Below are 17891 nucleotides of genomic sequence, written 5' to 3' on the forward strand. Positions count from 1 at the left end.
AGTGCACCACAATGTAAAAGTTTCTAAAAATCTTTAAATTTTAAGTATCAAAAACAAAAAAAACATTATTTCTTTTATTAATATGTAGGGGGTATAGCTCAGTGGCAGAGCATTTGACTGCAGATCAAGAGGTCCTTGGTTCAAATGCGAGTGCCCCCTGTAGTATGGTTTTCATAGAAATGTAACAATTTTCACACCTTTCAATAATATCATTTAGACAGCGTATCCATATCAGGCTTAACTTAGCACAAGTTTTATTTAAACGTGACTTATGAAGTAAATTTGCTTTCTTTCTATACAGTTTAAATAAGAAAATTAAGGAATAAAATGGAAAATTCTTTCTTTTAAATAGTGATTAAAAAAATTATGTAAATCGTTTAATTTAATACATCGGACTCTCTAAAACAAAGAGTCATTCTGTGTAATAAAAATTCTTGAGTATTTTGTGTGCTTTATGCAATCATCAAAGTCTTTTTTGGAAAGACTAAAGCACATCAGAGTAAAGGAAGTGCACCACAATGTAAAAGTTTCTAAAAATCTTCAAATTTTATGTATCAAAAACAAAAAAACATTATTTCTTTTATTAATATGTAGGGGGTATAGCTCAGTGGCAGAGCATTTGACTGCAGATCAAGAGGTCCTTGGCTCAAATCCAAGTGCCCCCTGTAGTATGGTTTTCATAAAAATGTAACCTTTTTCACACCTTTTAATAATATCATTTAGACAGCTTATCCATATCAGGCTGAACTTAGCACAAGTTTTGTTTAAACGTGACTTATGAAGTAAATTTGCTTTCTTTCTATAAAGTTTAAATAAGAAAATTAAGGAATAAAATGGAAAATTCTTTCTTTTAAATAGTGATTAAAAAAATTATGTAAATCGTTTCATTTAATACATCGGACTCTCTGAAACAAAGAGTCATTCTGTGTAATAAAAATTCTTGAGTATTTTGTGTGATTTATGCAATTATCAAAGTCTTTTTTTTTGAAAGACTAAAGCACATCAGAGTAAAGGAAGTGCACCACAATGTAAAAGTTTCTAAAAATCTTTAAATTTTATGTATCAAAAACAAAAAAACATTATTTCTTTTATTAATATGTAGGGGGTATAGCTCAGTGGCAGAGCATTTGACTGCAGATTAAGAGGTCCTTGGTTCAAATCTGAGTGCCCCCTGTAATATGGTTTTCATAAAAATGTAAAAATGTTCACACCTTTCAATAATATCATTTAGACAGCGTATCCATATCAGGCTTAACTTAGCACAAGTTTTATTTAAACGTGACTTATGAAGTAAATTTGCTTTCTTTCTATAAAGTTTAAATAAGAAAATTAAGGAATAAAATGGAAAATTCTTTCTTTTAAATAGTGATTAAAAAAATTATGTAAATCGTTTAATTTAATACATCGGACTCTCTAAAACAAAGAGTCATTCTGTGTAATAAAAATTCTTGAGTATTTTGTGTGCTTTATGCAATCATCAAAGTCTTTTTTGGAAAAACTAAAGCACATCAGAGTAAAGGAAGTGCACCACAATGTAAAAGTTTCTAAAAATCTTCAAATTTTATGTATCAAAAACAAAAAAACATTATTTCTTTTATTAATATGTAGGGGGTATAGCTCAGTAGCAGAGCATTTGACTGCAGATCAAGAGGTCCTTGGCTCAAATCCAAGTGCCCCCTGTAGTATGGTTTTCATAAAAATGTAACCTTTTTCACACCTTTTAATAATATCATTTAGACAGCTTATCCATATCAGGCTGAACTTAGCACAAGTTTTGTTTAAACGTGACTTATGAAGTAAATTTGCTTTCTTTCTATAAAGTTTAAATAAGAAAATTAAGGAATAAAATGGAAAATTCTTTCTTTTAAATAGTGATTAAAAAAATTATGTAAATCGTTTCATTTAATACATCGGACTCTCTGAAACAAAGAGTCATTCTGTGTAATAAAAATTCTTGAGTATTTTGTGTGATTTATGCAATCATCAAAGTCTTTTTTTTGGAAAGACTAAAGCACATCAGAGTAAAGGAAGTGCACCACAATGTAAAAGTTTCTAAAAATCTTTAAATATTATGTATCAAAAACAAAAAATTATTATTTCTTTTATTAATATGTAGGGGGTATAGCTCAGTGGCAGAGCATTTGACTGCAGATTAAGAGGTCCTTGGTTCAAATCTGAGTGCCCCCTGTAATATGGTTTTCATAAAAATGTAACAATTTTCACACCTTTCAATAATATCATTTAGACAGCTTATCCATATCAGGCTGAACTTAGCACAAGTTTTATTTAAACGTGACTTATGAAGTAAGTTTGCTTTCTTTCTATAAAGTTTAAATAAGAAAATTAAGGAATAAAATGGAAAATTCTTTCTTTTAAATAGTGATTAAAAAAATTATGTAAATCATTTCATTTAATACATCGGACTCTCTAAAACAAAGAGTCATTCTGTGTAATAAAAATTCTTGAGTATTTTGTGTGATTTATGCAATCATCAAAGTCTTTTTTTTGGAAAGACTAAAGCACATCAGAGTAAAGGAAGTGCACCACAATGTAAAAGTTTCTAAAAATCTTTAAATTTTAAGTATCAAAAACAAAAAAAACATTATTTCTTTTATTAATATGTAGGGGGTATAGCTCAGTGGCAGAGCATTTGACTGCAGATCAAGAGGTCCTTGGTTCAAATGCGAGTGCCCCCTGTAGTATAGTTTTCATAGAAATGTAACAATTTTCACACCTTTCAATAATATCATTTAGACAGCGTATCCATATCAGGCTTAACTTAGCACAAGTTTTATTTAAACGTGACTTATGAAGTAAATTTGCTTTCTTTCTATAAAGTTTAAATAAGAAAATTAAGGAATAAAATGGAAAATTCTTTCTTTTAAATAGTGATTAAAAAAATTATGTAAATCGTTTAATTTAATACATCGGACTCTCTAAAACAAAGAGTCATTCTGTGTAATAAAAATTCTTGAGTATTTTGTGTGCTTTATGCAATCATCAAAGTCTTTTTTGGAAAGACTAAAGCACATCAGAGTAAAGGAAGTGCACCACAATGTAAAAGTTTCTAAAAATCTTCAAATTTTATGTATCAAAAACAAAAAAAATTATTTCTTTTATTAATATGTAGGGGGTATAGCTCAGTGGCAGAGCATTTGACTGCAGATCAAGAGGTCCTTGGCTCAAATCCAAGTGCCCCCTGCAGTATGGTTTTCATAAAAATGTAACCTTTTTCACACCTTTTAATAATATCATTTAGACAGCTTATCCATATCAGGCTGAACTTAGCATAAGTTTTGTTTAAACGTGACTTATGAAGTAAATTTGCTTTCTTTCTATAAAGTTTAAATAAGAAAATTAAGGAATAAAATGGAAAATTCTTTCTTTTAAATAGTGATTAAAAAAATTATGTAAATCGTTTCATTTAATACATCAGACTCTCTGAAACAAAGAGTCATTCTGTGTAATAAAAATTCTTGAGTATTTTGTGTGATTTATGCAATCATCAAAGTCTTTTTTTTGGAAAGACTAAAGCACATCAGAGTAAAGGAAGTGCACCACAATGTAAAAGTTTCTAAAAATCTTTAAATTTTATGTATCAAAAACAAAAAAACATTATTTCTTTTATTAATATGTAGGGGGTATAGCTCAGTGGCAGAGCATTTGACTGCAGATTAAGAGGTCCTTGGTTCAAATCTGAGTGCTCCCTGTAATATGGTTTTCATAAAAATGTAACAATTTTCACACCTTTCAATAATATAATTTAGACAGCTTATCCATATCAGGCTGAACTTAGCACAAGTTTTATTTAAACGTGACTTATGAAGTAAGTTTGCTTTCTTTCTATAAAGTTTAAATAAGAAAATTAAGGAATAAAATGGAAAATTCTTTCTTTTAAATAGTGATTAAAAAAATTATGTAAATCATTTCATTTAATACATCGGACTCTCTAAAACAAAGAGACATTCTGTGTAATAAAAATTCTTGAGTATTTTGTGTGCTTTATGCAATCATCAAAGTCTTTTTTGGAAAGACTAAAGCACCTCAGAGTAAAGGAAGTGCACCACAATGTAAAAGTTTCTAAAAATCTTCAAATTTTATGTATCAAAAACAAAAAAACATTATTTCTTTTATTAATATGTAGGGGGTATAGCTCAGTGGCAGAGCATTTGACTGCAGATCAAGAGGTCCTTGGCTCAAATCCAAGTGCCCCCTGTAGTATGGTTTTCATAAAAATGTAACCTTTTTCACACCTTTTAATAATATCATTTAGACAGCTTATCCATATCAGGCTGAACTTAGCACAAGTTTTGTTTAAACGTGACTTATGAAGTAAATTTGCTTTCTTTCTATAAAGTTTAAATAAGAAAATTAAGGAATAAAATGGAAAATTCTTTCTTTTAAATAGTGATTAAAAAAATTATGTAAATCGTTTCATTTAATACATCGGACTCTCTGAAACAAAGAGTCATTCTGTGTAATAAAAATTCTTGAGTATTTTGTGTGATTTATGCAATTATCAAAGTCTTTTTTTTTGAAAGACTAAAGCACATCAGAGTAAAGGAAGTGCACCACAATGTAAAAGTTTCTAAAAATCTTTAAATTTTATGTATCAAAAACAAAAAAACATTATTGCTTTTATTAATATGTAGGGGGTATAGCTCAGTGGCAGAGCATTTGACTGCAGATCAAGAGGTCCTTGGCTCAAATCCAAGTGCCCCCTGTAGTATGGTTTTCATAAAAATGTAACCTTTTTCACACCTTTCAATAATATCATTTAGACAGCTTATCCATATCAGGCTGAACTTAGCACAAGTTTTGTTTAAACGTGACTTATGAAGTAAATTTGCTTTCTTTTTATAAAGTTTAAATAAGAAAATTAAGGAATAAAATGGAAAATTCTTTCTTTTAAATAGTGATTAAAAAAATTATGTAAATCGTTTCATTTAATACATCGGACTCTCTAAAACAAAGAGTCATTCTGTGTAATAAAAATTCTTGAGTATTTTGTGTGATTCATGCAATCATCAAAGTCTTTTTTTTGGAAAGACTAAAGCACATCAGAGTAAAGGAAGTGCACCACAATGTAAAAGTTTCTAAAAATCTTTAAATTTTATGTATCAAAAACAAAAAAACATTATTTCTTTTATTAATATGTAGGGGGTATAACTCAGTGGCAGAGCATTTGACTGCAGATCAAGAGGTCCTTGGTTCATATCCGAGTGCCCCCTGTAGTAAGGTTTTCATAAAAATGTAAAAATTTTCACACCTTTCAATAATATCATTTAGACAGCTTATCCATATCAGGCTGAACTTAGCACAAGTTTTGTTTAAACGTGACTTATGAAGTAAATTTCTTTCTTTCTATAAAGTTTAAATAAGAAAATTAAGGAATAAAATGGAAAATTCTTTCTTTTAAATAGTGATTAAAAAAATTATGTAAATCGTTTCATTTAATACATCTAACTCTCTAAAACAAAGAGTCATTCTGTGTAATAAAAATTCTTGAGTATTTTCTGTGATTTATGCAATCATCAAAGTCTTTTTTCTGGAAAGACTAAAGCACATCAGAGTAAAGGAAGTGCACCACAATGTAAAAGTTTCTAAAAATCTTTAAATTTTATGTATCAAAAACAAAAAACATTATTGCTTTTATTAATATGTAGGGGGTATAGCTCAGTGGCAGAGCATTTGACTGCAGATCAAGAGGTCCTTGGCTCAAATCCAAGTGCCCCCTGTAGTATGGTTTTCATAAAAATGTAACCTTTTTCACACCTTTCAATAATATCATTTAGACAGCTTATCCATATCAGGCTGAACCTAGCACAAGTTTTATTTAAACGTGACTTATGAAGTAAATTTGCTTTCTTTCTATAAAGTTTAAATAAGAAAATTAAGGCATAAAATGGAAAATTCTTTCTTTTAAATAGTGATTAAAAAAATTATGTAAATCGTTTCATTTAATACATCGGACTCTCTAAAACAAAGAGTCATTCTGTGTAATAAAAATTCTTGAGTATTTTGTGTGATTCATGCAATCATCAAAGTCTTTTTTTTGGAAAGACTAAAGCACATCAGAGTAAAGGAAGTGCACCACAATGTAAAAGTTTCTAAAAATCTTTAAATTTTATGTATCAAAAACAAAAAAACATTATTTCTTTTATTAATATGTAGGGGGTATAACTCAGTGGCAGAGCATTTGACTGCAGATCAAGAGGTCCTTGGTTCAAATCCGAGTGCCCCCTGTAGTATGGTTTCAATAAAAATGTAAAAATTTTCACACCTTTCAATAATATCATTTAGACAGCTTATCCATATCAGGCTGAACTTAGCACAAGTTTTGTTTAAACGTGACTTATGAAGTAAATTTGCTTTCTTTCTATAAAGTTTAAATAAGAAAATTAAGGAATAAAATGGAAAATTCTTTCTTGAAAATGGTGATTAAAAAAATTATGTAAATCGTTTCATTTAATACATCTAACTCTCTAAAACAAAGAGTCATTCTGTGTAATAAAAATTCTTGAGTATTTTCTGTGATTTATGCAATCATCAAAGTCTTTTTTTGGGAAAGACTAAAGCACATCAGAGTAAAGGAAGTGCACCACAATGTAAAAGTTTCTAAAAATCTTTAAATTTTATGTATCAAAAACAAAAAAACATTATTGCTTTTATTAATATGTAGGGGGTATAGCTCAGTGGCAGAGCATTTGACTGCAGATCAAGAGGTCCTTGGCTCAAATCCAAGTGCCCCCTGTAGTATGGTTTTCATAAAAATGTAACCTTTTTCACACCTTTCAATAATATCATTTAGACAGCTTATCCATATCAGGCTGAACTTAGCACAAGTTTTGTTTAAACGTGACTTATGAAGTAAATTTGCTTTCTTTTTATAAAGTTTAAATAAGAAAATTAAGGAATAAAATGGAAAATTCTTTCTTTTAAATAGTGATTAAAAAAATTATGTAAATCGTTTCATTTAATACATCGGACTCTCTAAAACAAAGAGTCATTCTGTGTAATAAAAATTCTTGAGTATTTTGTGTGATTCATGCAATCATCAAAGTCTTTTTTTTGGAAAGACTAAAGCACATCAGAGTAAAGGAAGTGCACCACAATGTAAAAGTTTCTAAAAATCTTTAAATTTTATGTATCAAAAACAAAAAAACATTATTTCTTTTATTAATATGTAGGGGGTATAACTCAGTGGCAGAGCATTTGACTGCAGATCAAGAGGTCCTTGGTTCAAATCCGAGTGCCCCCTGTAGTATGGTTTTCATAAAAATGTAAAAATTTTCACACCTTTCAATAATATCATTTAGACAGCTTATCCATATCAGGCTGAACTTAGCACAAGTTTTGTTTAAACGTGACTTATGAAGTAAATTTGCTTTCTTTCTATAAAGTTTAAATAAGAAAATTAAGGAATAAAATGGAAAATTCTTTCTTTTAAATAGTGATTAAAAAAATTATGTAAATCGTTTCATTTAATACATCTAACTCTCTAAAACAAAGAGTCATTCTGTGTAATAAAAATTCTTGAGTATTTTCTGTGATTTATGCAATCATCAAAGTCTTTTTTTTGGAAAGACTAAAGCACATCAGAGTAAAGGAAGTGCACCACAATGTAAAAGTTTCTAAAAATCTTTAAATTTTATGTATCAAAAACAAAAAAACATTATTGCTTTTATTAATATGTAGGGGGTATAGCTCAGTGGCAGAGCATTTGACTGCAGATCAAGAGGTCCTTGGCTCAAATCCAAGTGCCCCCTGTAGTATGGTTTTCATAAAAATGTAACCTTTTTCACACCTTTCAATAATATCATTTAGACAGCTTATCCATATCAGGCTGAACTTAGCACAAGTTTTGTTTAAACGTGACTTATGAAGTAAATTTGCTTTCTTTTTATAAAGTTTAAATAAGAAAATTAAGGAATAAAATGAAAAATTCTTTCTTTTAAATAGTGATTAAAAAAATTATGTAAATCGTTTCATTTAATACATCGGACTCTCTAAAACAAAGAGTCATTCTGTGTAATAAAAATTCTTGAGTATTTTGTGTGATTCATGCAATCATCAAAGTCTTTTTTTTGGAAAGACTAAAGCACATCAGAGTAAAGGAAGTGCACCACAATGTAAAAGTTTCTAAAAATCTTTAAATTTTATGTATCAAAAACAAAAAAACATTATTTCTTTTATTAATATGTAGGGGGTATAACTCAGTGGCAGAGCATTTGACTGCAGATCAAGAGGTCCTTGGTTCAAATCCGAGTGCCCCCTGTAGTATGGTTTTCATAAAAATGTAAAAATTTTCACACCTTTCAATAATATCATTTAGACAGCTTATCCATATCAGGCTTAACTTAGCACAAGTTTTATTTAAATGTGACTTATAAAGTAAATTTGCTGTCTTTCTATAAAGTTTAAATAAGAAAATTAAGGAATAAAATGGAAAATTCTTTCTTTTAAATAGTGATTAAAAAAATTATGTAAATCGTTTCATTTAATACATCGGACTCTCTAAAACAAAGAGTCATTCTGTGTAATAAAAATTCTTGAGTATTTTGTGTGATTTATGCAATCATCAAAGTCTTTTTTTTGGAAAGACTAAAGCACATCAGAGTAAAGGAAGTGCACCACAATGTAAAAGTTTCTAAAAATCTTTAAATTTTATGCATCAAAAACAAAAAACATTATTGCTTTTATTAATATGTAGGGGATATAGCTCAGTGGCAGAGCATTTGACTGCAGATCAAGAGGTCCTTGGCTCAAATCCAAGTGCCCCCTGTAGTATGGTTTTCATAAAAATGTAACCTTTTTCACACCTTTCAATAATATCATTTAGACAGCTTATCCATATCAGGCTGAACCTAGCACAAGTTTTATTTAAACGTGACTTATGAAGTAAATTTGCTTTCTTTCTATAAAGTTTAAATAAGAAAATTAAGGCATAAAATGGAAAATTCTTTCTTTTAAATAGTGATTAAAAAAATTATGTAAATCGTTTCATTTAATACATCGGACTCTCTAAAACAAAGAGTCATTCTGTGTAATAAAAATTCTTGAGTATTTTGTGTGATTCATGCAATCGTCAAAGTCTTTTTTTTGGAAAGACTAAAGCACATCAGAGTAAAGGAAGTGCACCACAATGTAAAAGTTTCTAAAAATCTTTAAATTTTATGTATCAAAAACAAAAAAACATTATTTCTTTTATTAATATGTAGGGGGTATAACTCAGTGGCAGAGCATTTGACTGCAGATCAAGAGGTCCTTGGTTCAAATCCGAGTGCCCCCTGTAGTATGGTTTTCATAAAAATGTAAAAATTTTCACACCTTTCAATAATATCATTTAGACAGCTTATCCATATCAGGCTGAACTTAGCACAAGTTTTGTTTAAACGTGACTTATGAAGTAAATTTGCTTTCTTTCTATAAAGTTTAAATAAGAAAATTAAGGAATAAAATGGAAAATTCTTTCTTTTAAATAGTGATTAAAAAAATTATGTAAATCGTTTCATTTAATACATCTAACTCTCTAAAACAAAGAGTCATTCTGTGTAATAAAAATTCTTGAGTATTTTCTGTGATTTATGCAATCATCAAAGTCTTTTTTTTGGAAAGACTAAAGCACATCAGAGTAAAGGAAGTGCACCACAATGTAAAAGTTTCTAAAAATCTTTAAATTTTATGTATCAAAAACAAAAAAACATTATTGCTTTTATTAATATGTAGGGGGTATAGCTCAGTGGCAGAGCATTTGACTGCAGATCAAGAGGTCCTTGGCTCAAATCCAAGTGCCCCCTGTAGTATAGTTTTCATAAAAATGTAACCTTTTTCACACCTTTCAATAATATCATTTAGACAGCTTATCCATATCAGGCTGAACTTAGCACAAGTTTTGTTTAAACGTGACTTATGAAGTAAATTTGCTTTCTTTTTATAAAGTTTAAATAAGAAAATTAAGGAATAAAATGGAAAATTCTTTCTTTTAAATAGTGATTAAAAAAATTATGTAAATCGTTTCATTTAATACATCGGACTCTCTAAATCAAAGAGTCATTCTGTGTAATAAAAATTCTTGAGTATTTTGTGTGATTCATGCAATCATCAAAGTCTTTTTTTTGGAAAGACTAAAGCACATCAGAGTAAAGGAAGTGCACCACAATGTAAAAGTTTCTAAAAATCTTTAAATTTTATGTATCAAAAACAAAAAAACATTATTTCTTTTATTAATATGTAGGGGGTATAACTCAGTGGCAGAGCATTTGACTGCAGATCAAGAGGTCCTTGGTTCAAATCCGAGTGCCCCCTGTAGTATGGTTTTCATAAAAATGTAAAAATTTTCACACCTTTCAATAATATCATTTAGACAGCTTATCCATATCAGGCTTAACTTAGCACAAGTTTTATTTAAATGTGACTTATGAAGTAAATTTGCTTTCTTTCTATAAAGTTTAAATAAGAAAATTAAGGAATAAAATGGAAAATTCTTTCTTTTAAATAGTGATTAAAAAAATTATGTAAATCGTTTCATTTAATACATCGGACTCTCTAAAACAAAGAGTCATTCTGTGTAATAAAAATTCTTGAGTATTTTGTGTGATTTATGCAATCATCAAAGTCTTTTTTTTGGAAAGACTAAAGCACATCAGAGTAAAGGAAGTGCACCACAATGTAAAAGTTTCTAAAAATCTTTAAATTTTATGTATCAAAAACAAAAAAACATTATTTCTTTTATTAATATGTAGGGGGTATAGCTCAGTGGCAGAGCATTTGACTGCAGATTAAGAGGTCCTTGGTTCAAATCTGAGTGCCCCCTGTAATATGGTTTTCATAAAAATGTAACAATTTTCACACCTTTCAATAATATCATTTAGACAGCTTATCCATATCAGGCTGAACTTAGCACAAGTTTTATTTAAACGTGACTTATGAAGTAAGTTTGCTTTCTTTCTATAAAGTTTAAATAAGAAAATTAAGGAATAAAATGGAAAATTCTTTCTTTTAAATAGTGATTAAAAAAATTATGTAAATCATTTCATTTAATACATCGGACTCTCTAAAACAAAGAGACATTCTGTGTAATAAAAATTCTTGAGTATTTTGTGTGCTTTATGCAATCATCAAAGTCTTTTTTGGAAAGACTAAAGCACATCAGAGTAAAGGAAGTGCACCACAATGTAAAAGTTTCTAAAAATCTTTAAATTTTATGTATCAAAAACAAAAAAACATTATTGCTTTTATTAATATGTAGGGGGTATAGCTCAGTGGCAGAGCATTTGACTGCAGATCAAGAGGTCCTTGGCTCAAATCCAAGTGCCCCCTGTAGTATGGTTTTCATAAAAATGTAACCTATTTCACACCTTTCAATAATATCATTTAGACAGCTTATCCATATCAGGCTGAACTTAGCACAAGTTTTGTTTAAACGTGACTTATGAAGTAAATTTGCTTTCTTTTTATAAAGTTTAAAAAGGAAAATTAAGGAATAAAATGGAAAATTCTTTCTTTTAAATAGTGATTAAAAAAATTATGTAAATCGTTTCATTTAATACATCGGACTCTCTAAAACAAAGAGTCATTCTGTGTAATAAAAATTCTTGAGTATTTTGTGTGATTCATGCAATCATCAAAGTCTTTTTTTGGAAAGACTAAAGCACATCAGAGTAAAGGAAGTGCACCACAATGTAAAAGTTTCTAAAAATCTTTAAATTTTATGTATCAAAAACAAAAAAACATTATTTCTTTTATTAATATGTAGGGGGTATAACTCAGTGGCAGAGCATTTGACTGCAGATCAAGAGGTCCTTGGTTCAAATCCGAGTGCCCCCTGTAGTAAGGTTTTCATAAAAATGTAAACATTTTCACACCTTTCAATAATATCATTTAGACAGCTTATCCATATCAGGCTGAACTTAGCACAAGTTTTGTTTAAACGAGACTTATGAAGTAAATTTGCTTTCTTTCTATAAAGTTTAAATAAGAAAATTAAGGAATAAAATGGAAAATTCTTTCTTTTAAATAGTGATTAAAAAAATTATGTAAATCGTTTCATTTAATACATCTAACTCTCTAAAACAAAGAGTCATTCTGTGTAATAAAAATTCTTGAGTATTTTCTGTGATTTATGCAATCATCAAAGTCTTTTTTGGAAAGACTAAAGCACATCAGAGTAAAGGAAGTGCACCACAATGTAAATGTTTCTAAAAATCTTCAAATTTTATGTATCAAAAACAAAAAAACATTATTTCTTTTATTAACATGTAGGGGGTGTAGCTCAGTGGCAGAGCATTTGTCTGCAGATCAAGAGGTCCTTGGCTCAAATCCAAGTGCCTCCTGTAGTATGGTTTTCATAAAAATGTAACAATTTTCACACCTTTCAATAATATCATTTAGACAGCTTATCCATATCAGGCTGAACTTAGCACAAGTTTGTTTTAAACGTGACTTATGAAGTAAATTTGCTTTCTTTCTATAAAGTTTAAATAAAAAAATTAAGGAATAAAATGGAAAATTCTTTCTTTTAAATAGTGATTAAAAAAATTATGTAAATCGTTTAATTTAATACATCGGACTCTCTAAAACAAAGAGTCATTCTGTTTAATAAAAATTCTTGAGTATTTTGTGTGATTAATGCAATCATCAAAGTCTTTTTTTTGGAAAGACTAAAGCACATCAGAGTAAAGGAAGTGCACCACAATGTAAAAGTTTCTAAAAATCTTTAAATTTTATGCATCAAAAACAAAAAACATTATTTCTTTTATTAATATGTAGGGGGTATAACTCAGTGGCAGAGCATTTGACTGCAGATCAAGAGGTCCTTGGTTCAAATCCGAGTGCCCCCTGTAGTATGGTTTTCATAAAAATGTAACCTTTTTCACACCTTTCAATATTATCATTTAGACAGCTTATCCATATCAGGCTGAACTTAGCACAAGTTTTGTTTAAACGTGACTTATGAAGTAAATTTGCTTTCTTTTTATAAAGTTTAAATAAGAAAATTAAGGAATAAAATGGAAAATTCGTTCTTTTAAATAGTGATTAAAAAAATTATGTAAATCGTTTCATTTAATAAATCGGACTCTCTAAAACAAAGAGTCATTCTGTGTAATAAAAATTCTTGAGTATTTTGTGTGATTCATGCAATCATCAAAGTCTTTTTTTTGGAAAGACTAAAGCACATCAGAGTAAAGGAAGTGCACCACAATGTAAAAGTTTCTAAAAATCTTTAAATTTTATGTATCAAAAACAAAAAAACATTATTTCTTATATTAATATGTAGGGGGTATAACTCAGTGGCAGAGCATTTGACTGCAGATCAAGAGGTCCTTGGTTCAAATCCGAGTGCCCCCTGTAGTATGGTTTTCATAAAAATGTAAAAATTTTCACACCTTTCAATAATATCATTTAGACAGCTTATCCATATCAGGCTTAACTTAGCACAAGTTTTATTTAAACGTGACTTATGAAGTAAATTTGCTTTCTTTCTATAAAGTTTAAATAAGAAAATTAAGGAATAAAATGGAAAATTCTTTCTTTTAAATAGTGATTAAAAAAATTATGTATATCGTTTCATTTAATACATCGGACTCTCTAAAACAAAGAGTCATTCTGTGTAATAAAAATTCTTGAGTATTTTGTGTGCTTTATGCAATCATCAAAGTCTTTTTTGGAAAGACTAAAGCACATCAGAGTAAAGGAAGTGCACCACAATGTAAAAGTTTCTAAAAATCTTCAAATTTTATGTATCAAAAACAAAAAAACATTATCTCTTTTATTAATATGTAGGGGTATAGCTCAGTGGCAGAGCATTTGACTGCAGATCAAGAGATCCTTGGATCAAATCCGAGTGCCCCCTGTAGTATGGTTTTCATAAAAATGTAACAATTTTCACACCTTTCAATAATATCATTTAGACAGCTTATCCATATCAGGCTGAACTTAGCACAAGTTTTATTTAAACGTGACTTATGAAGTAAATTTGCTTTCTTTCTATAAAGTTTAAATAAGAAAATTAAGGAAAAAAATGGAAAATTCTTTCTTTTAAATAGTGATTAAAAAAATTATGTAAATCATTTCATTTAATACATCAGACTCTCTAAAACAAAGTGTCATTCTGTGTAATAAAAATTCATGAGTATTTTGTGTGCTTTATGCAATCATCAAAGTCTTTTTTTGGAAAGACTAAAGCACATCAGAGTAAAGGAAGTGCACCACAATGTAAATGTTTCTAAAAATCTTCAAATTTTATGTATCAAAAACAAAAAAACATTATTTCTTTTATTAACATGTAGGGGGTGTAGCTCAGTGGCAGAGCATTTGACTGCAGATCAAGAGGTCCTTGGTTCAAATCCGAGTGCCCCCTGTAGTATGGTTTTCATAAAAATGTAACAATTTTCACACCTTTCAATAATATCATTTAGACAGCTTATCCATATCAGGCTGAACCTAGCACAAGTTTTATTTAAACGTGACTTATGAAGTAAATTTGCTTTCTTTCTATAAAGTTTAAATAAGAAAATTAAGGCATAAAATGGAAAATTCTTTCTTTTAAATAGTGATTAAAAAAAATTATGTAAATCGTTTCATTTAATACATCGGACTCCCTAAAACAAAGAGTCATTCTGTGTAATAAAAATTCTTGAGTATTTTGTGTGCTTTATGCAATCATCAACGTCTTTTTTGGAAAGACTAAAGCACATCAGAGTAAAGGAAGTGCACCACAATGTAAAAGTTTCTAAAAATCTTCAAATTTTATGTATCAAAAACAAAAAAAATTATTTCTTTTATTAAAATGTAGGGGGTATATCTCAGTGGCAGAGAATTTGACTGCATATCAAGAGGTCCTTGGCTCAAATCCAAGTGCCCCCTGTAGTATGGTTTTCATAAAAATGTAACAATTTTCACACCTTTCAATAATATCATTTAGACAGCTTATCCATATCAGGCTGAACTTAGCACAAGTTTTGTTTAAACGTGACTTATGAAGTAAATTTGCTTTCTTTCTATAAAGTTTAAATAAGAAAATTAAGGAATAAAATGGAAAATTCTTTCTTTTAAATAGTGATTAAAAAAATTATGTATATCGTTTCATTTAATACATCGGACTCTCTAAAACAAAGAGTCATTCTGTGTAATAAAAATTCTTGAGTATTTTGTGTGCTTTATGCAATCATCAAAGTCTTTTTTGGAAAGACTAAAGCACATCAGAGTAAAGGAAGTGCACCACAATGTAAAAGTTTCTAAAAATCTTCAAATTTTATGTATCAAAAACAAAAAAACATTATCTCTTTTATTAATATGTAGGGGTATAGCTCAGTGGCAGAGCATTTGACTGCAGATCAAGAGGTCCTTGGATCAAATCCGAGTGCCCCCTGTAGTATGGTTTTCATAAAAATGTAACAATTTTCACACCTTTCAATAATATCATTTAGACAGCTTATCCATATCAGGCTGAACTTAGCACAAGTTTTATTTAAACGTGACTTATGAAGTAAATTTGCTTTCTTTCTATAAAGTTTAAATAAGAAAATTAAGGAAAAAAATGGAAAATTCTTTCTTTTAAATAGTGATTAAAAAAATTATGTAAATCATTTCATTTAATACATCAGACTCTCTAAAACAAAGTGTCATTCTGTGTAATAAAAATTCATGAGTATTTTGTGTGCTTTATGCAATCATCAAAGTCTTTTTTTGGAAAGACTAAAGCACATCAGAGTAAATGAAGTGCACCACAATGTAAATGTTTCTAAAAATCTTCAAATTTTATGTATCAAAAACAAAAAAAACATTATTTCTTTTATTAACATGTAGGGGGTGTAGCTCAGTGGCAGAGAATTTGACTGCAGATCAAGAGGTCCTTGGCTCAAATCCAAGTGCCCCCTGTAGTATGGTTTTCATAAAAATGTAACAATTTTCACACCTTTCAATAATATCATTTAGACAGCTTATCCATATCAGGCTGAACTTAGCACAAGTTTGTTTTAAACGTGACTTATGAAGTAAATTTGCTTTCTTTCTATAAAGTTTAAATAAAAAAATTAAGGAATAAAATGGAAAATTCTTTCTTTTAAATAGTGATTAAAAAAATTATGTAAATCGTTTAATTTAATACATCGGACTCTCTAAAACAAAGAGTCATTCTGTTTAATAAAAATTCTTGAGTATTTTGTGTGATTAATGCAATCATCAAAGTCTTTTTTTTGGAAAGACTAAAGCACATCTGAGTAAAGGAAGTGCACCACAATGTAAAAGTTTCTAAAAATCTTTAAATTTTATGTATCAAAAACCAAAAAACATTCTTTCTTTTATTAATATGTAGGGGGTATAACTCAGTGGCAGAGCATTTGACTGCAGATCAAGAGGTCCTTGGTTCAAATCCAAGTGCCCCCTGTAGTATGGTTTTCATAAAAATGTAACAATTTTCACACCTTTCAATAATATCATTTAGACAGCTTATCCATATCAGGCTGAACCTAGCACAAGTTTTATTTAAACGTGACTTATGAAGTAAATTTGCTTTCTTTCTATAAAGTTTAAATAAGAAAATTAAGGCATAAAATGGAAAATTCTTTCTTTTAAATAGTGATTAAAAAAAATTATGTAAATCGTTTCATTTAATACATCGGACTCCCTAAAACAAAGAGTCATTCTGTGTAATAAAAATTCTTGAGTATTTTGTGTGCTTTATGCAATCATCAAAGTCTTTTTTGGAAAGACTAAAGCACATCAGAGTAAAGGAAGTGCACCACAATGTAAAAGTTTCTAAAAATCTTCAAATTTTATGTATCAAAAACAAAAAAAATTATTTCTTTTATTAAAATGTAGGGGGTATATCTCAGTGGCAGAGAATTTGACTGCATATCAAGAGGTCCTTGGCTCAAATCCAAGTGCCCCCTGTAGTATGGTTTTCATAAAAATGTAACAATTTTCACACCTTTCAATAATATCATTTAGACAGCTTATCCATATCAGGCTGAACTTAGCACAAGTTTTGTTTAAACGTGACTTATGAAGTAAATTTGCTTTCTTTCTATAAAGTTTAAATAAGAAAATTAAGGAATAAAATGGAAAATTCTTTCTTTTAAATAGTGATTAAAAAAATTATGTAAATCGTTTCATTTAATACATCTAACTCTCTAAAACAAAGAGTCATTCTGTGTAATAAAAATTCTTGAGTATTTTCTGTGATTTATGCAATCATCAAAGTCTTTTTTTTGGAAAGACTAAAGCACATCAGAGTAAAGGAAGTGCACCACAATGTAAAAGTTTCTAAAAATCTTTAAATTTTATGTATCAAAAACAAAAAAACATTATTGCTTTTATTAATATGTAGGGGGTATAACTCAGTGGCAGAGCATTTGCCTGCAGATCAAGAGGTCCTTGGCTCAAATCCAAGTGCCCCCTGTAGTATGGTTTTCATAAAAATGTAACCTTTTTCACACCTTTCAATAATATCATTTAGACAGCTTATCCATATCAGGCTGAACTTAGCACAAGTTTTGTTTAAACGTGACTTATGAAGTAAATTTGCTTTCTTTCTATAAAGTTTAAATAAGAAAATTAAGGAATAAAATGGAAAATTCTTTCTTTTAAATAGTGATTAAAAAAATTATGTATATCGTTTCATTTAATACATTGGACTCTCTAAAACAAAGAGTCATTCTGTGTAATAAAAATTCTTGAGTATTTTGTGTGCTTTATGCAATCATCAAAGTCTTTTTTGGAAAAACTAAAGCACATCAGAGTAAAGGAAGTGCACCACAATGTAAAAGTTTCTAAAAATCTTCAAATTTTATGTATCAAAAACAAAAAAACATTATCTCTTTTATTAATATGTAGGGGTATAGCTCAGTGGCAGAGCATTTGACTGCTGATCAAGAGATCCTTGGATC

At 28.9% G+C, this 17891-nt stretch overlaps 10 non-coding genes across 10 annotated transcripts; all 10 read left to right on the forward strand.

Moving 5' to 3' along the window:
• Window positions 1–593: 593 nt before the first annotated feature.
• On the forward strand, window positions 594–665 carry TRNAC-GCA (transfer RNA cysteine (anticodon GCA)). The gene has a single exon. It is a non-coding gene; the product is annotated as a tRNA-Cys (tRNA).
• A 2464-nt stretch (window positions 666–3129) lies between these two features.
• Window positions 3130–3201, forward strand: TRNAC-GCA (transfer RNA cysteine (anticodon GCA)). Its single transcript has one exon. It is a non-coding gene; the product is annotated as a tRNA-Cys (tRNA).
• Window positions 3202–4143: 942 nt separating this feature from the next.
• Window positions 4144–4215, forward strand: TRNAC-GCA (transfer RNA cysteine (anticodon GCA)). Its single transcript has one exon. It is a non-coding gene; the product is annotated as a tRNA-Cys (tRNA).
• A 436-nt stretch (window positions 4216–4651) lies between these two features.
• TRNAC-GCA (transfer RNA cysteine (anticodon GCA)) lies at window positions 4652–4723 on the forward strand. Its single transcript has one exon. It is a non-coding gene; the product is annotated as a tRNA-Cys (tRNA).
• A 942-nt stretch (window positions 4724–5665) lies between these two features.
• On the forward strand, window positions 5666–5737 carry TRNAC-GCA (transfer RNA cysteine (anticodon GCA)). Its single transcript has one exon. It is a non-coding gene; the product is annotated as a tRNA-Cys (tRNA).
• A 944-nt stretch (window positions 5738–6681) lies between these two features.
• TRNAC-GCA (transfer RNA cysteine (anticodon GCA)) lies at window positions 6682–6753 on the forward strand. Its single transcript has one exon. It is a non-coding gene; the product is annotated as a tRNA-Cys (tRNA).
• A 944-nt stretch (window positions 6754–7697) lies between these two features.
• TRNAC-GCA (transfer RNA cysteine (anticodon GCA)) lies at window positions 7698–7769 on the forward strand. The gene has a single exon. It is a non-coding gene; the product is annotated as a tRNA-Cys (tRNA).
• A 1959-nt stretch (window positions 7770–9728) lies between these two features.
• TRNAC-GCA (transfer RNA cysteine (anticodon GCA)) lies at window positions 9729–9800 on the forward strand. The gene has a single exon. It is a non-coding gene; the product is annotated as a tRNA-Cys (tRNA).
• A 1450-nt stretch (window positions 9801–11250) lies between these two features.
• TRNAC-GCA (transfer RNA cysteine (anticodon GCA)) lies at window positions 11251–11322 on the forward strand. Its single transcript has one exon. It is a non-coding gene; the product is annotated as a tRNA-Cys (tRNA).
• A 2968-nt stretch (window positions 11323–14290) lies between these two features.
• Window positions 14291–14362, forward strand: TRNAC-GCA (transfer RNA cysteine (anticodon GCA)). The gene has a single exon. It is a non-coding gene; the product is annotated as a tRNA-Cys (tRNA).
• The last annotated feature ends 3529 nt before the right edge of the window (window positions 14363–17891 follow it).

The sequence above is a fragment of the Anomaloglossus baeobatrachus genome, chromosome 1, assembly GCF_048569485.1.
Source record: "Anomaloglossus baeobatrachus isolate aAnoBae1 chromosome 1, aAnoBae1.hap1, whole genome shotgun sequence".
NCBI lineage: Eukaryota > Metazoa > Chordata > Amphibia > Anura > Aromobatidae > Anomaloglossus > Anomaloglossus baeobatrachus.